General features: G+C 44.6%; 1 protein-coding gene across 3 annotated transcripts in view; it reads left to right on the top strand.

The window, feature by feature from the left end:
• Positions 1–14,247: 14,247 nt before the first annotated feature.
• AGPAT4 (1-acylglycerol-3-phosphate O-acyltransferase 4) overlaps positions 14,248–24,883 on the top strand; it is a 118,631-nt gene continuing 107,995 nt past the window's right edge. For 2 of the 3 annotated variants that reach the window (XR_014017167.1, XM_081250475.1), the window contains exon 1: positions 14,770–14,893. The gene's annotated coding sequence lies outside the window, so the exon portion shown is untranslated. Of the gene's footprint in view, positions 14,343–14,769; positions 14,894–24,883 lie in introns of those variants that run through there. The other variant, XM_081250476.1, reaches the window with a different exon arrangement.

Below are 24,883 nucleotides of genomic sequence, written 5' to 3'. Positions count from 1 at the left end.
TCCTTCCCCTTGGAAGGCTCTTCACTTGGGGACACATCCGCCTGGATCACCCCTAGATCCTCCAATCTTTGCTCAGTCCCACCTTCCTGGTGAAGCTTGCACTGACCCCCTGCTTCACATTCCCACCACTCACCACCCCCGGCACTGCAGACACTCCTTGCCTGACTTTTCATTTTTCCATAAATGTCCACTTCTAGCATATCATAAACATTTATTACAATTATCCCTTGTTTCAGACTCTTCCCATTAGAAAGTTCCACAACCGCAGGAATCCTTGTTTGGTTCCCGCATGTGTGCCTGGCGCCTGGCAGAGGGCTGGCCTCACAGTAGGCAGACATAGTGTTGAATGAATGAATGGATGAATGAATGAATCACAGAGGTGACTGCAGGAAACACAGATCCAGTGTCAGCCCGTGTTCCTTCCAGGGCACAATTCACTGGATGGAACAGAAGAGAAATCACTCGCAGAACTTAAATCGCCCTTCGATTCCTTCCTTCCCACTCCCTCTCTGTCCCTCGCAGTTAGATGCGGGCAGGTTAAATGCAAGTAAGACGCAGTTGCCCTGTACCTCCAGGCGGGCAGAGTCCCAGGGAAGCCATCCCAGCAGTTTCCTAAGACAAACCTTCTCGAGGCCAATCATTAACTTCCTGGCTGGCAAACAGCTACTTGGTGTCGGGCTCTACTGCCCCACGTTCATGTCTAAGAGACTAATGACCCACAGGGAGCCCCATGATGTCGACGTGATGTGTTGAAATGAGTCTCACTGCAAGTGGGGCCATAAGCCGTGGCACTTGGTTACTAATAGTTATTTTCCTGGGTGAGTTTGTCAGTTTTAGTTCAAGAGGATCCTGTGAATGCCACGTTTCAGGGGATGAGATAAGGGAACAAATGATGTGTGTTGCTCGCTGAAGCGACTTATTCATCTTGACAAAAATCACATGCAAGGGAACCAGGTTGGGACTGGTCGCTGACCGCCTCCCACGACAGCCTCAGGAAGCCTGATCCTGGGCAGGGTGACAGGGTGCCGAGTCCACGCTTCACGCTAACTGACTTGGATGAAGGTCCAGCTCGACTTCCCTGTGGGAAATTCTCAGCCTCCCTGAGCCTCAGTCTCCTTTTCTGTAAAATAGGGATGCTATACCAAAGGGGTGCTGGGAAACGCACATGAAATATGAATGTAATGTACTTAGCATGGCGCCTTGAGTATAGTGAGTACACAATCCATTGTAGGTACTCTCATTCTTCGGGAAGAAAGTGACAGATGCTGGCTGCTGGGTCCTAAGAAAACAATTTAACTAAAACAAAATTCCCCAAGCAAGGTGAAACTCATTTGCCTGAAGGGTGCAGTTTTGCTTCGATGAGTATTTGGAAATCAGACAGGAGTCTACATGTGAAACATCTTTGCCCTGGCCAGATACTTGGCTGTTCCCACAATGACAATGTAGGAACAGCCTGTCATCTTAAAGCAACACTCTGGCCAATGTACTTTTTCGTCCAAATTATGTGCATGAAAAACACAAACTCTTCCCAGAACCAAACTAGATTCTGTAATTGGTTCTCGGCAATATTTATCAAACCGGTCTTCAAAGAGTTGGTATTAAGCAGTAGAGGCATCGTAATATATCTATATATATATATTGTTGTTATAAAGAATACTAAACTATAGGGCACGTCCTTACAATAAAGGAAGGAATCAAAACAGATCGACGTGGAAAAAAAAAAACACAGAATGATTACAAAGCATATCCCAACAAATACAAACTCTTGTAGTTTATACAGATCATCTTTGGCCATGCTTACCTATGATATTCTTGCTGAAACCCTTTTCATAAACCAAATTAAGAATCAATTCCATTCCCGGGTACTTTGAGTAGATTAATATTGGGGTGGGAGAGCATAAAATCTGTCATTTTTGAGAGGAGATCTTGTGTTTTCTCTTAGATAACAGATGGACAAATTGGTGTAAATAGTTTTTCTTTTTGGCGTTTTAAAAAATTGAAACAGCATGCATGTGGAGAAGGGCACCAAACCTAAGTGTATACATATCAGTGAATTTTTCCAAAGTGAATCCACCCATATAATGACTACAGAATGAGAAACAGAATATTTCCAGTACCCCAAAAGCCCCCTACCCTCCTGCACCTCCAAAGGTAACACATCTTAACTTACAGTGTGTAGACTGGTTTTCCCCAGTTGTGAACTAACTGATGGAATCACGGAGTAGGTACTCTTTGGTGTCTAGCTTCTTTGGTCAAAATTGCCCTTGAGATATCTTTCCACATTTGCTGCATTTAGTTGAGTTCCAGTCATTTCCTTTGCTGAATAGTATCTTAGAGTCTAAATATACCACACTTTCTATGTATGTTCTTTATATGTGCTATACACGCTCCTTCACTGTGGTTCAGGTTGTTATTGTTTACTATTACACATAAAGCCACTATGAAGACTGTTGAATGTTGTGCGTGCGTTTCTGTTGGGCGAACGCCTAAGGGTAGAATTGCTGGATCATGGGGTATGCACACCTTTGACTTTTTCAGAACACATGACACCACTTGCCAAAGCGGCGGCATCTCTTTACCTCCCTCTAGGTATATTTCATCCTTTGTATGGTAGTCATTCTGATGGGTGTGTACTAACAAGGTTAATCATCTTTTCAAATGTGTGTTGATTTGAACATTCTCTCTTGTGAAGTGCCTGTTCAAATTTTTCACGTTTTCTATGAGGTTGACTTTTTCTCACTGATTTGAAGGCTGTTTTAACACATTCCAAATAAGGGCTCTCTGTCAGTTATTCATGTAATAATATCTTCTCACTCTCTGTGGCTTGTCTTTTTTTTTTAAATAAATTAATTAATTTATTTATTGGCTGCGTTGGGTCTTCGTTGCCGTGCGCGGGCTTTTCTCTAGTTGTGGCGAGCGGGGGCTACTCTTTGTTGCGGTGCGCGGACTTCTCATTGTGGTGGCTTCTCTTTGTTACGGAGCTGGGGCTCTAGGCACGCGGGCTTCAGTAGTTGTGGCACGAGGGCTCAGTAGTTGTGGCTCACGGGCTCTAGAGTGTGGGCTCAGTAGTTGTGGTGCAGGGGCTTAGTTGTTCCGCAGCATGTGGGACCTTCCCGGACCAGGGCTCGAACCTGTGTCCCCTGCATTGGCAGGCGGATTCTTAACCACTGCGCCGCCAGAGAAGTCCTGTAGCTTGTCTTTTGACTCTTTTACTCCTAACTTTTGATGAACGGAACTTTATTGGGTCATCATCCGGTTTCTCAGTCTTTTCCTTTATGGTACTTTTTGAATCCTGTTTAAGAAAACTTACCTTATCCCTTATCTGTATATGTCTGGCTGATTCATTTTGTTGTGCGGTGGAGGCTAACACGACATTGTAAAGCAACCATACTCCAATAAAGATTAATTAAAGAAAAAAAAAGAAAGAGAAAGAAAACTTACCCTATCCCAAAGTCCAGAAGATAGTTTCCTATTTTGTCTTCAACATGCCTTAGTGTTTTGCGTTTCACATTTAAATCTACAGCGCACCTGGTAATGACTTCTGTGTGTGGTGTGAGGAAGAGTTAAGTTTTATTTTTTCTGTGTGGCTGATATCTAATTGACTCAGCACTATTTTATTAATTTTCTTACTGTTCTTTCCTAACTGCCCTGTAGTGCCACCATCATCATAAATCAAGTGCCCATAAATACAGAGGTCTGTTTCTGGACTCTCCGTTCGGTTTCATTGGTCTGTGCTCTCTTCTTGCACTGCTTTAATCAATGTAGCTTTATAATATGTACCCCAAGCTCTAGGATCTGAAGAGTGGGTCCTCCCTCCTTGTTCTTCTTGGCTCTTTGCATTTCCGTACAAGTGTAGAAACACCCTCACATCTGCTGACTTTGAATGGATCGCATCAAAACTACAGATCAGGTTAAAGAAAATTTACACCTTATATGAATATTTGAATTTGTGTCTGTGGTATATTCCCTGATTCATTTAAACCTTCTCTAATTTCTCTTAGTAGAGTTTTATAGTTTCCTGTGTAAAGGTCTTACACATCTTTCATTAGATCCATCCTTAATTAAGTATTTGAGTTTTTGGATGCTATTGTAAGTACTTTCATTTTTTGAATTTTGTTTTTCTAATTGTTCATGATTGGTGTATGTTTTGGTTTTGGTTTTGGTTCTTTGGCCAGGCCCTGCGGCACGCAGGATCTTAGTTCCCTGACCAGGGATGGAAGCCGGGCCTCCTGCATTGGAAGTGCGGAGTCTTAACCACTGGACACCCAGGGAAGCCCCTGGTGTATGTTTTGATCCTCCAAAGCTGTGTGACAAACCACCCCAAACTTCACATTGTGAAATAACAGCCCTTCTGTGGTCCTCGTGGTGTCTATAGGTGAGCAAGCCGGACGAGGGACCATGAGAGCGTCTCCCCTCTGTTCCTGGGTGTGAAAGCGGGGGGACTCGAATGGCTGGGGCAACCATCTGGAGGCTTCTTTGCTCACATGCTGGGCACTGGGGCTCCTCGGGGACTGTTCACAGACACCCTTCGTGAGCCCTCTTGCAGCTCAGTGCTGGGTTCTGAGAGGGAGAGCACGGAGGGCCACCCTGCAGAGCCAGGCATTTTCAGGGGCCCAGGGGGAAGCTCTCCGCCTCTCCTGACTGAAGCTCCCGACTCCGCTCTCCCACAGCATCATTTCTACCTCCTTCTACCGGTCACAAGCGGAGTCATAAGGCCACCAGATTGGAGGGGAGGGGAGGGGAGGGGAAGGAAGCCCCGTCTCTCGATGGGGGAGAGGGTGGTAAGTCACACTGCAGAGGAGCATGTGGGGAGGCAGAGGTTGCCATGGGCAACTTTGCAGAATACATCTGTCACATGATACATAGCTACCACTGATGTTAGCACGGTGACCTTGAAAAACTCATTTATTAGTTTGAATGTTATCTTCAGATCCTTCTGGAATTTTATTTACACACGTTGTCCTCGGTATCCACAGGGGATTGGTTCCAGGACCCCCAAGCATACCAAACTGGAAGATCCTCAAGTCTTTTACATAAAATGGCACAGTCCACACTCCGGCTGGTTGAATCCAAGGATGCGGAAGCCGCATCTACAAGGGCCAACACTATGCAAATTATAGTTGTCCTTTTCCAATGCTTACGTTTTTTACTTCTCGTTCAGTACTTGGTTTCTTCATTGTCCCATAAGGGATTCTGTTATACTGTTGAGTTTGCTCTCTTTCCATTCACAGGCTGCAATTGTTTTGAAAAATATTCTATAAAAAGACAGACAGTGCTCATGTTCCAAAGAAAAGATGGGAGGGAGTGATGAATAGTGATGGGGGTGGGGACAGGGAAGGATTTATTTTCTTCCTATATCTAATTTTTGCAGCCCTTGATTCATTTTTTTTTGAGGCCCAAAAGTATACAATTGGTTTGAAAAAGTTTATTTCACAATTTAACCAAACTTTCTAAGAGGGTCCTCTTAGAAACAAATAACTCAGATCCTCCTTTTCATCTCAGCAAATAATTGATTTTCAAAGCCTGTGGGATATTTCCCTCCACCTTGCTGTTGGGCCAGCTCAGCTGGGGTCACGGGAAGAGCCACCTCCTATGTAGTTAGCGCTTGAAGTCTGGAGATCAATCCGGAAGAAATGTATGAAGGTAACTGAACACCACCTCATGGAAAATATGATGTGAGTAAACCACAGGCCACAGATTTTAGGAAAGGGGCACGAGCACGTAGAGACCAGCCCTCCCAATGTATCATATGCCATTCAAAGGTGAAACCCAGCCCTCTGAGGGCAAGGACCAAGTTCTATGATTGCTAAGTGGGACGACACAGCACCACTAAGTCAGTCCCAAGAACTCCAGGGCTTGAGAGGCAGGTGCCCAAGGTGCAGTCAGTGGAGGATCCGGAATGAGGGGTAAAGCCGTGCCCCCCGAGTCAATAGAACAACCTTCTGAGTAGGATTTGGAAAATGCCGGGGCGAAGCACAGCAACTAGAGAAAACATCCCAAAGGCCCGCTTCTCAGTGGACAGGCCAGGAAAACCACATTTGGTGGGCGCGTAACCAAGACTACCAAGGAGAGAAACAGCAACATCAAGTGTAGGGCTGGATGCTGCCAGTCCCAGTGTCCGTGTGGGAACGGCCCGGCCACAGCACTGTGCCTGGGGTGGGGTGGGACGAAGGCTGCTCAGCGAGCGGCAGGGCGATGTCAGCAGCAGCGGGACAGACACGCAAAGGAGGGCAGCCCCACACCCTCATCTCCCTTCCCTGAGGTATGTCTGTTTTTCTTCTGCTACGGCTGCGTCAAGAGCTACCTGCTTGCCTTTCTCCTCTGGCAAAGGTCCCTGCTCAGCCAGCTGCTCCAGATCTGCCTCTGGTCACTGGCCATGTCCCTTGCCCTGGGCCACCAGCTCCTTTGGGAGATGTCTGGCTGGCATGCTTGTGTCCTGCAGCTTCAACTTGGAGAAGGGCTCACGTCCTCCAGAAGGGGGCGCCCTGGTGAGGGACGCGGGCGGGCAGGGGGTCCTTCCGTCTTCCCGATTGTCTTGCGGGGTCCCACACCCCTGAGCCGTGCAGGTGGAGCAGAAGAGAGGGTGAGCACTCCTTCGGGGGAAAGGCTGCACCCCGCTACCGCAGGATTGATCTCCTCAGCCAGGGTCCTGACCCAGATCTGTTTTCTCCAAAAGCCCACACTCCTTCCGTGTCAGCACACGCAAAACAGCGGAAGATTTATTTACTACATGGCAGGAGAGAATGGCAGTTGGCTAATATCTTAAACACCTTACACCATACACGATAGGTGAACTCGAAATAAGCAGTTAAATGTAGAATGACAGGACAATGCATGGAAAATAGAATGGAGTGTTGAAGCAGTTGAGATCGTAGAAGAAACAACTGGCACATTAAAATGTACCTGCAGGGAATTCCCTGGCGACCAGTGGTTAGGACTCCACGCTTTCACTGCCGAGGGTCCGGGTTCCATCCCTGGTCGGGGAACTACGATCCCACAAGCCACATGGTATGGCCCGAAAAAAAAAATGTACCTGCAAATGATAAATACCAAGACGAAAGCATAAACAGTCAATGCATAAGAAGAGATCTCACACAAGAATACATACAAGTGATAAGAATAAAGAAAAGCAAACTTTGAAAGAGATTGAACTTTACACGTAACTTACAAAAATTAAAATTGGTATTATTGGGCCTCCCTGGTGGCGCAGTGGTTGAGAGTCCGCCTGCCGATGCAGGGGATACGGGTTCGTGCCCCGGTCTGGGAGGATCCCATATGCCGCGGAGCGGCTGGGCCCGTGAGCCATGGCCGCTGGGCCTGCGCATCCGGAGCCTGTGCTCCGCAACGGGAGAGGCCACAAGAGTGAGAGGCCCGCATACCGCAAAAAGAAAAAAAAAAAAAAAAAAAATTGGTATTATTTAAGATTGTGAAACTCACCAAAACTTTAAGGTATTAATGAATGACAGTGAAGAACAGCAACATAGTCGCCCATGCAGTGCAGGAATGAGTCACAAAATCCTCTTCTTCCGGGACGTTATCTTAGGGCATCGTCCATAAGGGGCAAGCCCTGCTTGTTGTCCTAGTGGCCAGTGGCCCCCAGAGGTGAACAGTGTGCTCTTTGGAGCTGGCACACCTCAGTGGAGATCCTGACTCTGTGCTATTTACCGGCTACATAACCTTGAGGCGGTGACTTAACCCAGCTAAGCTTCAGGCTCTTTGATTACTAAATGGAAGCTAATAATATCTGATACAATGTGCTAAGTGCTCAGTAAGTGGAAGCAAGTGAAATTGAGGACCGACCCACAGTAGGTGAAAGCAGGAAGCAGGCCACATTCAACAGGAGGACAGTTAGGAAAATGATCGTATACTAAGTAGATAGACTATTTGGAATCCATTAAAAAGACAACTATGAAAATTCTGTTAAGGAAATCTGCTTAGGATGTGTGAAATAAAAATATGATGGAATTTTCTACGCTACTAGGATTATAGGGAAATAAACTATGCCTGCCTATGAGCAAAGAGTGGAAAAGAACAGGATAAGGGAAAATGAGGGAGGTGATTTCATGGAGAGTTAAAACTTTTTCTTAAATGTATCTGCAATATATGAAAACCAAGGATAAAAAGGATTCCTGAAAAGAAACTTCTTGAGTTATAAGAGTGGAAACTGAGAGTCCCACCTGCCCCGTGGGAAAAGGTAACACAGAGATGACGTCCACTGATTCAGTTAGTATTTACGGAGCCCTGTGACATGTCAGATCTTTGAAAACAAAGACCCTGTCCTCACAAGCTAGTCGGGAATAAACCTATAAAAACAACAACCAATTAGATGCCATTGTGGCAAGTGCATTAACACAAATACGCTCAGACCATTCTTCCTTTTAAAGAATTGAGGGCTTCCTGGAGGAGGTGGTCAGCAAGTCTTAGAGGCTGGGAGAGGTAAGTCAGCTGATGAGAGGTGAAAGAAGGGGGGGTCCTTGGAAAAGTATGGAAAGACGCAAGAGATGAGACTGGAGGGAGAGGTAGGGCCAGGTCATAAAGGGCATTGCATGTTACCCAAAGGAGTTGAAGGTTCATACTGCAACAAAAAGTTGAAGAGCGTTTTTTGCAGACAACCAAGAGAAAAGTGATGAGGCCCGGAGCAGCAGCAGTGGCAATCAGAGGACAGGGCTCTTTATAAATATCTTTGAGAAGAGTATTAACAGGATGGTGTGGGGAGAAAGAGCTGCAAGAGGAACAGGGAAGAATCAAAGATAACTTTGATGTCAACTTTCACCAAAACAGGGAACCAGAAACTTGCAGGACAGGATTGCAGAACGTTGGCTAGGTTGGGGCCAAAAGTTTTTGGACTTGTTCAATTTGAGAAGCCTTTAGGATGTCTCCCTGGAGATATTCATCAGGTAATTAGGTAAACGGGTCTGAGGTTTAGGAGAAGGATGCCAACCAAAAACATCTGAAAGTCATCTGTATTTTAATGAATGGGGTGAGGACAGGAGAAAAGAATGATCATTGTTTTTGGAGGTTCTATATTAAGGAGCTTCACATACGCTGTCTCATTTAAACTTCACAACCACCCCATGAATCTTATGTAGGAGGAAGCTGAAGCTCCAAAACTTTACATGAAGAATTAGGACTCTATTGCAAGTAACAAAGGTAGCTCAATGAAAGATTTGTTGTCAAGATACAGGGGACTCTCATGCACTCAAGGGCAGAGATGAGAGAGGGGAGAATCACATTCTCTTGTTTTTTATTTTACAAAGCTCCGTTTTGCAAAGGCTGCCAGATAAGGAACAAGCAGATTTGAAAGTGACAAGAGCAGAAACAAGGGGACCTGTGGAGCACATTTTCCTTTCTGTCACCTCTTGCAAATCAATCATGAAGCTAAGTTGTCTCTGGACATGCAGGCTCAGCGGCCATGGCTCACAGGCCCAGCCGCTCTGTGGCATGTAGGATCTTCCTGGATCGGGGCACAAACCTGCGTCCCCTGCATCGGCAGGCGGACTCACAACCACTGCGCCACCAGGGAAGCCCCTGAAGCTAAGTTTTATTCAACGAGACTTGGCTTTGGCTTGAAACCAAAATAAAATGAGTGATCATGGAGAAAAGATGTCACCTGCTTTTTGGCAGTTTTGGTCTGAAAGTTGCCAAATGCCAAGATTCATTTTCTTTGGGTAAAGCTGACTATGTATAAACTCAAATGCACAGAGTGTAGACTTTTAATAACTACACTTAGAATAATAAACATGAGTTTAAGTAGAAATTCTCTTTTTAACATTTTTATGCCAATAGATTTTCTTTCAGACTTGCTTTTCATCTGAAAGCTGGAGGAATACAGTGGAAAGAATTCCGTAGTAGGAATCATTAAAAACTGTGGTTTTGCTTCAGCTCTATTTCCTGTTTGTTGTGTAACCCAGGACAAGCAGACTCACCCTTCCTGGACTCTGAAGTGTCCTCTGTAAAATGAGAGATGTGGACTCAAGCAAGTACTTCTCAAACTTTCATGCACATGTGAATTTCCTGGGGATGTTGTGAAAATAGTTTGATTCACTAGGTCTGGGGTGGGGCCCAAGACTCTGCATTTCTTTTTTTTTTTAATTAAAAAAAATTTTTTGGCCACTGCACAGCATTTGGGTTCTTAGTTCCTCGACCAGGGATTGAACCCACACCCCCCTGCGGTGCAAGCGTGGAGTCTTAACCATTGGACCGCCAGGGAAGTCCCCTCTGCATTTCTAACAAGCTCCCATCCTCATGGTCCATGACGACACTTTAAGTAGATCAACCTCCAAGGTGCCACTAGGCTATAAGCTTGCCAAATAAAGACAAGCATTATGTCAACAACTGAGAACAATACGATTTATTTTTTAAAAAATGTTTCACATTTCTGTTTATAAAGGTAATCCATCTTATCAAAAATTTAAAAAAATTACCCAACATATAAAGTACAAGGGCTGAAAATCATCCAGAGTGAAACACCACTTGAAGTGGTGTGCTTTCTTTTTACTTGGTTACAAAGAATGCGAGGGCTAAGTCTCAGTAATCTTTTGTATGACCTTGTTTTTTAAAATCAGATAGTGAAGCTGGAACCTTTTTCCATTTTTTGCCCATCAGTCGGGCATTAATTGATTTGCCTCCTGTTGGGGTAGATTTCCTCCTGCATTATATGATTTCCAGTTGCTCAGTGCCTGGATGCAAGAGGAGGGAATGAATGACTTTCCAGGGTCATCTCTGCCAGTCTGAATGAACCTGGAGTGGTCTAGAAGAGAAAGGAGCTGAGTGAACACTGAGAACAATTTGTAAGAGGTTTAAAGAAAAATTCTGAGTTAAGATGTGTTGAGAGCTGATCAACGGACATTAATGTTTGGGGAATGACTTAGTGTAATCATTATTGATCAAGGAGGAATCTTGCCTAATTCCTCTGTATTTTCCTCAGTGACAGGTAATGTTAAAGCTACTTGAAAGTACTTAAAATGATTGCAATAATAACAATATAGCCATAAGAGATTTACTGGTCATTAAAAACATATATGTGACACATTTGTAAGGCTCTATTAGAAATGATTGAAATATACAACTATTAAATATAAGATTAAACACTCCAAATATCAAATTGAATTTATTATTTACACTTTTTCTTTGTCACCTCAAAGCAGTAACAATTCTGAATTTAGCATACAGTGAGGTTATTATAATTACAAGTCTGTGATATGTTTATATTTTATAACTTGAGGAAAATTTCAAACTGTGTATATAGATTTATATAGATGTATCTACATTCATGTTCATAAAATAAGCCAAATGAAAAGAAAGCAAAACTATTGTCATTGTGTAGCTAACAATGTGTTAAGAGAAAAGGCTGCTGGAAATAATGTCCTTAATCACTCAACCATCTAGCATGGCAGTGAAAAACATAGTATGTAAGTTAACATTTTAGATAAATGATACTCATCATTATAAGTACCAGAATTTAGGTTAAAAGAAACTTTTCTGAAACACGTAGAATTTTACCTTTAATAGAGGCTTCTGAAAATATTTCAATCTTTGGGATTGAACATGTTATAATCTCCATCGATTATTCTTTGCTTCTGTCCTAAATCACCTAAGACTTTAGAAACCTTGAGTCTTTTTGTTTTTTAATCATGGTCATTTTCTTTTATAAAAGTTACAAATAGGGCTTCCCTGGTGGCGCAGTGGTTAAGAATCCGCCTGACAACTCAGGGGACAAGGGTTCGATCCCTGGTCTGGGAAGATCCCACATGCCGCAGAGTAACTAAGCCCGTGCACTGTAACTACTGAGCTTGTACTCTAGAGCCCGCGAACCACAACTACTAAGCCCATGCGCCACAACTACTGAAGCCCGTGCACTTAGAGCCCGTGCTCTGCAACAAGAGAAGCCACCGCAATGAGAAGCCCACGCACTGCCACGAAGAGTTGCCCCTGCTCGCTGCAAGTAGAGAAAGCCCGCACACAGCAACGAAGACACATGCAGAGAAAAATTAATTAATTAATTAATTAATTAAATTTATTTACAAAAAAGAAAGAAAGAAACTATGTAGACATACACCCCTACCTCCCTTTTCCCATTCTTTGGCTCATCTCTGAACCTTGTACAGACTTCAATTACTGCCTTCATATCTTAATTGCTTACAGGCCTCTTTCTTTCCTAAGACTCTGAGGCCCTTGGGGCAAGGTCCATGTCTTACTTGTGTGTTTGTATCTTCAGCAACCAGCACAGATACTCAATAACTATTTATTGAACTGAATTGTTAGATTTTGATCTGGAAATTTTCACAGTTCCTTGTTTAGATAGAAATAGCTAAATCAGGATATCTGAACTCAGGAGAGATTCTAAATGGGACTGAGTAAAGTGCATGGGGTTTAGCTCTCAAAGGTTGTATTTCCACTTTAAATTTTTAGAAGTAGTGTTTTTTCCTCTCATATTTCTCAGCTATATTTCTAAGGTAATTGAGACTGTGAGTATCATCATCTAAATAGGCAAAGTGTTACTGTAGCAAAAATAAGCATAATAATAACAATAATCTTAAAAGGGAACCCTCTTGCACTGTTGGTGGGAATGTAAATTGATGCAGCCATTATGAAGAACAGTATGAAGATTCCTTAAAAAACTAAAAATAGAATTATCATATGACCCAGCAATCCCACTACTGGGCATATACCCAGAGAAAACCATAATTCAAGAAGACACACGCACCCCATTGTTCATTGCAGCACTATTTACAATAGTCAGGACATGGAAGCAACCTAAATGCCCACTGACAGATGAATGGATAAAGAAGATGTGGTACACTTATGCAATGGAATATTACTCAGCCATAAAAAGGAATGAAATTGGGTCATTTGTAGAGACGTGGACGGACCTAGAGACTGTCATACAGAGTGAGGTAAGTCAGAAAGAGAAAAACAAATACGTATATTAACACATATATGTGGAATCTAGAAAAATGATACAGGTGAACTGGTTTGCAAGGCAGAAATAGAGACACAGATGTAGAGAACTAACATATGGACACCAAGGGGGGAAAGCCGGGTGGGGGGGGGTGGAGGTGGGATGGATTGGGAGACTGGGATTGACATGTATACACTGATGTGCATAAAACGGATAACTAATAAGAACCTGCTGTATAAAAAAATAAATAAAATAAAATTCAAAAAAAAAGAACCTGATGTATAAAAAATTAAATTAAAAAATAATAATGATAACCTTAATGGAATAGACATATAATAGTATGATCAGAATAAGACTTGCAACTGTCAAAAATTTTTATTTCATATTGTTTCTGTTGAAATCAGTGGCTCTACTTGTAGTAAATGTAGCACAAATTTATGCAATTTGTAGATTTTGAAATTAATCCCCATTCAAAATTCAAATATGAAAAAGCATCAGTCTAACTCTACTTAAGAAGTGCTTTGAAAAACTGGAAACAAATGAATTTTAAAACATAATTTGAAAAGTTATGAGAACGCAGAAATTGCATTGGCTGCAAGAACTTCTTACAAACATCTTTTATAAACATGTTTACATGGTCAAACTTATTTTCCCATGAATATTAAAATAAACCATTGCCACAAATGGGTTTTCTGTTCTGGTCCTTTTTTATGCCTTAGATGTCCTTCAACCCCATTCATGCTTTTCCCTCTCTCCATCACAGACTATCAAAACGCCGCACACCCTATAGGACCCACTCCAAACCATGTTTGCTGAATCCTGAGTGCCTTTTTTTCGCTCATCATAACCAAAAAGAGCTCTTTCCATCCTCTCTATTTTCTCATGGCACGCTGTTTTTAGCACTTTTGTAGCTCTTAGTAATTCTGCAATATGGTCTAGTTATTTGTGAACGTTTATTTTTTTCCCTGTGGATTGTAAACATCTAAAGAACGGCGGTGAACACAGGAGTCATATGTTAATACTCAAATATTATTTGTGGCAATGGCTCTAATAAAGAGCATCTGAAGGGCATACATCTTAACTGTTTGGAGGTTGAAAGTGTTTTTTGGAAATGTTGGAGACCTGGCATTTCTGGAGGTTCAACAGCCCGCCCTCTTTTAAAATTATGAGGACTCTATTTTATTATAAAGATCTGCTCAGACCCTCTCTAACACTGCGCGCGAATGCCACGTGCATGTGCTTGCGTGCGTGCGCGCGCGCGCGCGCACGGGGAATCCACCCTGGTAGCTGCTTTGCGGGGAGAAAAATCCATCGACCTCCAAGCCTCTGTTTCCCAGTTCTTAACAGATCGCTGGAATTTTCAGTAGTATTTTGTCGAAGGTGCTCTGGGGCTCTTCCGAGTGGAATGCAATCTCCTTTTCGCACCGCGTACCAGTGAGAGGTGAGGGGGGATTGCAGAGTGCGGGTATTTTACCAAACAAAATATGAGCCAGTTTAGGGCAATTTCCAGGTCTCAGCACAGACGGGGCTGGATCTGTCCGAGCTGAGGTTGGAGGAGCCATGTCGGCATAGGGATGCAACAGGATTCGGGAGGCGCGGCCGAAAAAGAAAGGCCACCTAGCGGGCTTTGTTTCCGATTCTGGCAGGTTCTCCGGCCAGAGATTTCAGACGTGAAGCCAGCTGAAGCACTTCCTTACACTAATTGGAAGGGGAGGGGGAGGGACTCATGTTACACCAGCTCGTATCTCCCTCCCTATAACCGCTAAATTGTAGCTTTAAAAGGAAGTGACATGGGGTGGGGAGAGACGTCAGCTGAGGACCACTTTTTTTTTTTCCTCCGAAGAGTCCACCCCATGGGTGGAGTCTCGCTTTTTCTTTCCAGTGTTGGCTGACTTACAGCTCCTATAAACTAGTGGCAATTTCTGCACCCCAGCCTGCTCCCTTTCAGTTTCTGATTTCTAAGTCCATGTGTCCAGGGCTGCCAGAAAGGAGGTATGTGCCGTTCGTGCTATTTCCAGGCGACTTCACCTCTGGGCGTGGCGGATGTTTGCACCCCTCTCTCTATCACCCTTATTCTCTCCTGGGCTGGATTTCATTAAAACCTCTGGAAGGGGTAGGTAAGAAAGAGGAGGAGAGGAAGGCGGAGGAGGAAGTGAGGCGAGAGTGGGAACGTGGAGGGGCAGCCCTGGAAGGCAGCGGGGGCTTTGCTGCCGCACTAGGACCGTTTCTTTGTGCTCAGCTGGGGGAGCGTGGCCGTCCGCGCTGTGATTTCGAGCTGCTGTGCTGGGGTTCATTTCCCCCTGCCCAGCCCCAGCGCCTCGGGTGAAATAATTTTCTCTGCGATAGACGAAGCGGGGGAGAAGGTTCCTGTTACTGATCGGTCTCTTTTGTGTCATGCAACATGTTCTTCCGTCTCTGCCGTTTCTATGGCAACCACAAAAATACTACACCCAGGTGCAGCCCCGATATCCATTGCTTTATTTGTGTTTGCTGCGCGTCGGCTGCTTTCCGCGCTGGTTCTCGCCCAGGCTGCTCAGAGGCAACCTGGCTTCGCGGCTACCCCTCCTCACCCCCGTTTTGGTTTTTCCCTATCACCGGAGGGCTGGGGGAGGGGAGTTGTCAAGGAAACGGGCATTTGTAATTACCTCTTTATTTACTGAATTTTCAGCCTATGAATTTCCTCATCATATCTGGGAATTAGAAAAAGGAATGATTTGATGTTTATGTAAGTCTTCAGTTTCTGGTCTTTTTTGAAAACCTAAACTGTTCTCAAGATGTGATATTAATCCTGTGATCAAACTAAGTGGCGGGGGGCGGGGGGAGAGCACTTCTTTAGAGGAGGTGAGATCCTTGGAAAAAGTTGTAGAGGGTGTTTGAGAATTCACACCGACGTTATTGTCTGCCCAGGTCTGCCTAAAAGTCTGAATGTTTAAAAGAGGGGTCTTTGCTCTAGTCTGAACTTACTTCGCACACAATCCAAGTTCAACAAGTGTAAATGAGTAACAAATGGTAACTACCCACAGGATTTTCAGTTTTTCGGGCGTCGTCCTAATACGGATCAGCTGTCCACTCTCCTTAAGCTGATGGTCCATAGACCTTCTCTTTTTTAAAACTGGGAAGAGATTAACCCAGCTGTGATTGTTAGTCAAGCATCCTCAGTTGGGAAAAAAATAAAAAAAGGATATCATAAGGAAGAAAGTGTGTGTCTGTGGTGTGTATGTGTATCTGATGTGTGTGTTTGTGTGTGTGATGTGGTGTGTGTGTGTGTGTGTGTGTGTGTAGTTGGGCAGGGAAACTACTGAATCTTCTAAGTATCCTCTATGGAGACAAAAAGTTGATTTTCAGGAAAAATATAAAACATGAGAGAAAAAAGTATCATCTACGTAGTATTAAGCAAAGTTAAATATAATTAAAATCAAGTGACACAGCTGTTGAACAGACAGTCCAAATGGGCTTATTAACAGGTAGCAAATTGATGCTTTTATTCGGTGCATCTGAGGAGATGTTTGATAACAGACACCATTCTTCTAATGCGCATCCTGAATTACCAAATTTGGCTTTATAAGACGGATCGATAGTAATCTCACCCTTGATTCTTAACATTATCTGTACTTTCGGATAAAGATTTGTGAAGGTGGCTTAGCCTTCACAATGCCTTTCCACTCTGAAGCCAAAAGCATCATTTAGAAAGCTCAGAGTAACCCCTCCTCAGGGAAGCAAGACGAAGGGGTGCTTTAATGAGGTTCTGCTTGCCAAGATCCTTATCTCAACATGCTGTTGGCTATGACTTATAAAGCTTTTTATAGTGCAAGAGGTCTTAAGTATTTCAGATACAAAAGTTATCTAAAACAGGTGCTAAATAGCATGGCACAAAACTAACGGGAACTAAGTAAAGACAAGAGAACTAGTTAAAAAGTCATAAAACACAGAAAAAAGTCATTAAAAAATATGACTATTGTTTTGAAAAGCACATGTTAGTACATATGAACAGTTGTAGGTTTATAGGTTTGCGAGGTTTGCAAAGTGTGGAAACTAGTCAGACTAAGTTACTGTTTTTCCAGCCTGAGATGGTCCTCAAGGATGTAGACTTTACTACATGACCCTGCGGAGCAGATGGAAAGTGTGTAAGTCAAGTGTGTGGCGTGAGTACTCTTGAGTTTCCAAATATAGGAGTTCACAGCAAAAAGCCTTGTAAGATGGAGTTCAAAGGAAAAGTAGCAAGAATTGTTTGGAATTTCAGCCAAAAAAAGGGAAATCACTGTCCTATGATCAGATCCTGAGTAGAAGTTAAAAACATAATTAACAGTCTTGACCTGGGGAGGGTCAGTGGAGCTATAGATGCAAAGCAAATTCTGGGTCCAGTGAAAGAGGCTGGATGGAGGTGATGCTGAGGAAATAACTGGTGAAGCTGGAGTCAGTCACCATCGTGTTGGGATTTCATGGCTCTGAACCGTGTGCTGTCAAGTTTGTGAAGAAAACAGAAGTGGTGGTCTGTGCTCTCAAGTTTAAGATCCTCCAAACAGGGGTGACAAAGTGTGTAGATGGGCACAGAGCTGGAGAGAGGGAGGTAGGGCAAGAGGGAAGTGAGAAGCGAGATGCCGTGAGTCTGGGAAGAAGTAGAGGATGGTGACACTGAAGGTTTGAAGGGGAGGGCACCGCCGAGTCAAGGGGAAGAGGCCAAGGTGTCTCAGGTAACAGGGACGGATGGTGAGAGATGGGTCCTGGTTCAAGGTTCTTGTCCAAAGCAGGGACAAGTCCATCTTTAGTATGGAAATAGCCCAGGAGCAGTCTGTGCTGGTCTAAAGAACTAGTAGGCATTCAGGGACAGAATTTTGTTTAACCCAGAACGAGACTGGTAGAAAAGAAGGACTATGTAAGTAGGAGGCAGAATCCTTCGTAATTCAGTTATTCTTGAGTTGAAGCTCTAAGAACTGCAATCAGACTTAAATCAGACTTTAAACAAGTCAGAAATTTGGATGCGGGAACTCCATGCACACCCACAACGTCATTCTAATAATACCGACCATTGCTGTTGCTTTAAATTGTGGCATGCTCCGATGAGCATTTGGCAAACTTACTATATTTTGTGCAATCTGCTGTATTCTGAAAAGGAGGTCTAATGGGTACGGGAAGACACTGTGTTCACAGTTCTGAAAGGTTTTTGACGCGGAATCACGCTGAGCTGAAAAACTCCCTCACATCGCCCAGAACCTGGGCAACTCTGATTCGATCATCTTTTTCCCAGGACAGAATCCATTTGGAAAGTTTTGGAACTCGGAAATTTGGCTTCATGTACGGACCAGGGAGAATCACTGCTAAGGTTCTGGGAAAGAGGAAGCTTAAATCATGAACTTGTTCTTTTAACAGTATTTCCTGTGCATTTATTATGTGCCGAGTGCTGTGGACACACTGTGAGCAAAACCGCATACGGTGTAAATAGCTAGTTTTCAAATATCCGAAGGGTTTTTAAGGGAGATACTGGGACTGGCTGATCTCCATTCTCTTCTAATGACTCAATAAGAGGAAATATCTGAAAACAAGAGCAATTTTTGGCGAACGTTATCATGGAACAATCTATCTAACCTGTCTTTCTTTATTTTTCAACACTTGTTCCACAAAGATTTTCTTTTTTTTTTTTTTTTTTTTTTTTTTTTGCGGTACGCGGGCCTCTCACTGTTGCGGCCTCTCCCGTTGCGGAGCACAGGCTCCGGATGCGCAGGCTCAGCGGCCATGGCTCACGGGCGCAGCCGCTCTGGCATGTGGGATCCTCCCGGACCGGGGCACGAACCCGTGTCCCCTGCATCGGCAGGCGGACTCTCAACCACTGCGCCACCAGGGAAGCCCCACAAAGATTTTCTACTTGTGTCTGTTTTTGTTCCTCCAGTCTGGTTTGCTTTACTTCTTCCTTTCACCTTGAGTCCTACCTTTCAGTCGCCATTCATTCATTCATTCATTCATATATATATCATCCATCCACCCATCCATTTACTCATTCACTCAACAAATGATATCAGTATCATGTGTCAGGCACTATATATTATGGATATAGCAATAAATGGGAAACTATTTCTTCCCTAAAAAAGCTCAGGAACTAGCAGAGAGACAGATGTAGAAATAGCCCCTTAAACCAGGGCGTATTGTTCTTTTTTTTTTTTAATTAAACTATAGTTGATTTACAATATTGTGTTAGTTTGAGGTGCACACCTTCAGATTCTTTTCCATTATAGGTTATACAAGGTATTGAATGTAGTTCCATGTACTATGCAGGAAATCCTTGTTTATCTGTTTTATATATAGTTGTGTGTATCTATTAATCCCATGTTTAAAATGTTTTCCTCCCCCTCCCCTTTCCCTTTTGGTAACCATAAATTTGTTTTCTATGTCTGTGAATCTGTTTCTGTTTTGTAAATAAGTTAATTTTTATTATTTTTTTAGATTCCACATATGAGTGATGTCATATAATGCTTGTCTTTCTCTGCCTGACTTACTTCCCTTAGTATGATAATCTCTAGGTCCGTCTGTTTTGCTGCAAATGGCAATATTTCACTCTTTTGAATGGCTGAGTAATATTCCATTGTGTAATATACAGGGGTAATTGTTTTTGATTGAAGCATCTGTTGGCTAATGGCACCAGATGCTTCTTTCACTGAACAATTTTATACATAGATTGTTCTGGGCAGAGAGGGAGAGAGTGCTTAGCAGTTGACTGTTCATCTTGTAACTTTCTTGTCCCTTCCTTCATTGGTTGGCTTATGTTTGATGCCAGTAAACATTTGTTGATTAACCATATGGAAGAAGTGAGGTTTTGACCCTGGCAACACAGAGGCACAGAGGACAGAAGGCTTGTAAATTCTCTTTCTGAAAAATACAAACTGAGTGAGATAATCTCTCAAAGTACCCTCAGAGTGAGTTCCCTGTAGACCCCGTGGGACTCTAGGTCCCTCCAGCTGGACTCAAAGTATAACATCTTAAAAAGACAGACTCCCAACTGCATCCAAATTATACGCCCATTGGTTTACTAGATAATCCTCTTGCCATTAGATTTCCCATAAGATGTTGCAAGTCTATGTCTTGTTCGACAAAAGCAAGTGGGTTTCAACACTTGAAATCTAAATACCCCAAATAAATAATGTTAAAACCTTGTTGCAACACTTCCTGTTTGTATCTCCTGCAGTCATGCAGCTCCTCTCAGCAGAATTGTCTGACTGCACGTGATTTCTACCTTCAGCAGGAAATTATATGGGCAACCTAACCAAGTTCATCCGGAATGCCCCCCCTCTGGTGCCCGCCTGACCTTCAGAGAAGAAACGTTTAGCAAATTCCCCCTCTTCTTTGTTATTTTGATTGTGGATGAGATCAGCTTCTCCCTTCAGCAGGAAGTTGTTCCAGTCTCTCCCCTCTGACCTTGGGTCACACATGATGGCTCTTTCATGGTCATTTCTATGTAGGATCCTACAAGAGAAGAGGCACATTGTGTACTTCATGGTAGTTTGAAACCGGACACTGAAATTCCTGCAGGAGATTATTCCTCAGCCTGGGGGTAACCTGTAGGAGCCATCAGGGACGCTGAGGTGACTGGCCAACCTGTAGGATATATATGATAATGATAGCAGCCCACCTGTGCTGAGGGCACCCTATGGGCAAGTCTATTACACAGACCTCACATTTTTTCATTCCCTTTATCCTCATAACAAACGAGCAAGTTAAACTGTTATCAATTTGCATTTTAGATAGAGAAAGTAAAGTTGAGAGAGAGTAAGTTACTCCCCTAATACCATAATAAGTAACAGAGCTGAGATTGGACCCAAGACCATGGTACCCCACTGCTGACCCCCTATTTCCATGGTATCGTATTTATGCATCTATGCTCGGGCCAGCCCAGTGCCTGGGACATAGACACACAGTATTTCTGCAGTTGTGAACAGCTCTCTACCATATGGACCTTCCCTTGCATGCCTTCCATCCTACGTTTTAGGAGCTTCAGAAATTTTGGAAGAGAGAGTAGTATTTTGGAAGTTGTGGCGGGGGGGAACTAATAGCCATACTTCGAAGACAAACTACTCTAATCGTTTTCAGGGGGCTTTGTTCTTTTGTTGTGGTTTAGCCAGAAAGGTGATACGGTGGGGGAAGGGAACAGGTCCTGTGATTAAAACATCTGAGTGACAGTGCAGTTCATACATCAAATTAAATACGAACTGTTCGCAAAACCAATTTATAACCAAGGATTGAACCAAGGATTGAAGTTGCTCTTCAGGATGTCTGCTATGGCTGATCTCAGTGGTTCCCAAGGCCATGGGTGGATGGCAGTTGGCCTTTCTTGTCTGTTGTTGACTGTCAGCCGATCAGTTAGCGAGTTTAAAGGCAGAGCGTTATCTGAAAAGATGCCACCAGTGCTTATCTCAGCAAACTTTGAAATGAGAATATGGGAGAAATGAATTGAGTGGAGTTGGGTCTTTTTCGCGTCTCTGTCAGCTCCCTCCTGAGCTGTTACCTCTCTGGGGCAGAGGTTAACCCAGGCCGATGAAATCTTAAAGAGTTTGTCCATACCTAGCGCTTCTTCCCAGGATGCTGCAGCCGTCAACACACAGTCAATGCCATCATCTGAAACCTCCCCTTTCCTCTCTCCTTTGCTGTGGGGAAGGGTAGGTTGAAAGGAGACATGGTGAGTAGCTTCCTTCCCAAATGTGTATCACCCTTTGGGCCTGTCTTCGGAATCTCTGGCCTCTGCTGTCTTGACATTCTTCCTCAATCCCGTTCATTCTTCCTAAAAGTCACCCTTTCCAGATGCTATTACATTATAGACAATCCTTTACAGTTCTAGCCTCATGACTGCACTGGGGGCTTCTCGTGAAAGTTTCTAGCACAGAGCAGCACGCCTGGCACTGAATGGGTGCTGTAACCTAGACCAAAAGTGGGCACAAGAGATCCAGGGTCAGATGTGCCTGATCTGATGCCTTCCAGCCAGGTCCTCCCAGGTTGACATTCCTTTAGGGCAAGTTCTTTTTTTTTTGAATTTTATTTATTTTTTTATACAGCAGGTTCTTATTAGTCAACAATTTTATACACATCAGTGTATACATGTCAATCCCAATGGCCCAATTCATTACCCTCCCACCTCCACCCCCCCCCCCCCCCCGTAGGGCAAGTTCTTAATCTCAGCACTGTTGACATTTTGGGCCAGATAAGTCTTTGTTGTGGAGCCATCCTGTGCGTTCCTGGCCTCCATCATTGTCTAGATGCCACCGCCACTCCAATTGTGGCAGCCAAAAATGCCCCAGACTCTGCCAAAAGTCCCCTGGAAGGGCGAAGTCACCTGCACTTGAGAACGACTGCTTTAGGGAAGTGCCACGTCTGAGCTCACGTGGTCGGCTCCCCCATCCAAGCAAAGGCGTCCCTCAGGATTAACCTGTACTCCCCAGGTTTACAGACATGTGTCCAAACCAAAGGTGCAATTCATTCACTGGAATTAATAAATAGACAGGAATTGGAAAATAATAATAAAATAAGTGAAAGGCAGACCTGTAACTGGAATGTATTCCAAGTTTAGTGCCGTTTCTCTGGCAAACCTTCAACAGTCACCTTGTAACCCGAGCCTGCAGGGTGGGAGCTGGGCGGGGCTGGGTGGGCGGACAGGACTCAGAACTCTGTTTAGGGAGACTCTGCCCTTGGGCCTGGCCTAAACTCTGGGTGGGATGGATTAACATATCTATAGAAAGATTGCGAGCTGCTCTGCATAACTGACCTCACCTTTGCTGGGATTTGCTGATTCACCCCACTTCCTGGTCTACACCCACCGGGAACCACATGCTACATGCCCAGGTCTCGCTAGAAATCACTTGTCTCTGATCACAGACCTCCGGCTGTGGTGGGTGTTTCCAGCCTCTCCGTCCTTCTGGCCTCTGGTCTCCAGTGCTTCCCACTGGGTTGGAGGCCACCTTCCCTGTTGGTCCTGGACCGCCCTGCTTCAGGTAAGGCCCGCTCCCCAGCCCCATGCCTGGGGCTCACGAGGTGTCTAGTCTCTGCGCTGTGCCTTCCTTTTGTCTGCGCGTCTCCCTCCTCCCTTCCAGGACCTGAAAGATGGGAGTGAGTGGAGTGAGTCTGTTATTCCCACGCCCCACGCAATTCCAGAATCTTCTTACCGCGTTTCTGAATCCTTGTGTCCAGCCTGTTATTGGCTGGGCACTGAGGGTACACGGATGAGCCAGACAGGGTCACTGCCCGGAGGACAGGACAGAAACCTAAGTGGATCATTTTAACACACTGGCGGCAGAGTGCAGAGCGCTGTGGGAGCATAGAAAGGGGAGCCCCTGGTCCCCCGTCCAGTCTGGGGCTTCAGAAACGCTTCCTAGAAGCGGGGTGCTAATGCTGGGGTGCTCTGTTTACAGAGGGGCAGGATGTGGATCAGGAGGTGATCAGAGATGAGAGTGTGCCAGGCGGTGAAGGGGCCTGGACACCAGGGACAGTGGCGGGGGGGACACCCCATCCTTGGACCCTGTGAACTGGTCTGGCTGTCATCGTAGGCAGGGAGGGAGGGCCCCGTCAGGCTGGTGCCTTGGTCCAGGAGACCAAGGTGGAGGCCAGGCCTGGGAGGACGATTCAGGAAGAGCCGGGCTGAGAACTCCGGGAGATGGAGCCCCAGGATTTTGTAATGGGTTGTACAGGGGGCCTCTCTGATGCTCTGGGATAGTAAATACAGAAAGAAACCTTTCCTGTAATACTCTTCCCAAAGGGTCACCTCTATAATGCTTTGTAATGCAGTCGTTTATGCACTTTAATAATATCTAGCCCCTTTAGTCAGCATTTACTACTGTGTTGTGTGCTCTGCCTGTCCGATCCCATTTTGTCCTTATCCAGCCTTGTGGCTTGTGAATTCTTTTCTCCAGTCTGACTTGAAACTGAGGCACAGAGTGGTTAGCTAGCTTTCCTGAGTCACAGAGCTAGCAATACCTGTTGGTGGAGCAAAGACTGTGACTACAGATCTATAAAGAATTATAAAAGCATCTTATTTACTTGTATGATGTGTTCTTTCCCACAATTTCCCTGGATCTTCTTTTAGGGGGAAAGGATGTCCATAGCTTCAAAATGTGCAGAAATTCCTCTTAACCTCCCAAATCATGCGGAAGTTTAAGAAGTTACTTAAGACCAAGCAATATAATGAAAGTTTCACGGTGTCTCTAAAATCCTCATCTGACCTCCATTCCTAGACGAATAATAGAGTTCACATTTAAGGGAGACAGAGAGAGAGGACCACAGAGATATTTTAGATGTGCCTGATTATTTTAATTATTTATGTGGCTTCCAATTTTAGCCAGATTGGCACTTCCTCCCTTCTCCCACTGCTTCTGTCTTCTGAAACGGCTGAACTGTGATTTGTCTTTAAGACAGTCTGGTTTAAAAAGCTTCCCTCTGGCCTGACTCCCCAGAGAAGACGTACTGTCTGTGCTTTGCAAGGCTGGGAGCTCGCCGTGTCCTGTGGGTGCTCGGCGGGCCCTGAGCTGCAATTTGCTAATGAGCACGTGACATAACCTTGCCTGCTTCTCTGGGCAGGGAGAGGATTCTCCTGGCGGTCAAGGTGTCCTGCCCTTGTCAAAGGCCACAGGAACGTTTCATTAATGAGAGTCCAGAGACTACCAGGCCCCCTTCTTTAGCCGCTCTCTGCTGGGCCTAGTGGACTGGCAGCCTTTAGGTCCACAGGTAGTAGCGTGGCATGAGAGAGAGCAGGGCTGTGCCACAGAGCCTGGGTGCGGCCCCAGCTGTGGCCACCTGCTTACTCTCTGTGGGACCTTGGGCTACTTGAAACCAGGGACTGTCTTAGTCTGTGCTGTCCCCTGGCACTGGGAAGCGGCCTGGCACATCCTGGGCCCTTGTTTCCTGATCCCATTAAGGAGGGGTCCAGGGTGGATGCAAATTCTTCAACCACCTCATCCTGGGGCCACCTGGGGCATGTGCCAGCTGTAGGGTAAACCGGGCCCAGCTCACTCA

The sequence above is a fragment of the Mesoplodon bidens genome (genome assembly GCF_964165515.1).
Source record: "Mesoplodon bidens genome assembly, chromosome: 12".
NCBI lineage: Eukaryota > Metazoa > Chordata > Mammalia > Artiodactyla > Ziphiidae > Mesoplodon > Mesoplodon bidens.
This window is presented reverse-complemented; position numbering and strand designations above follow the sequence as displayed.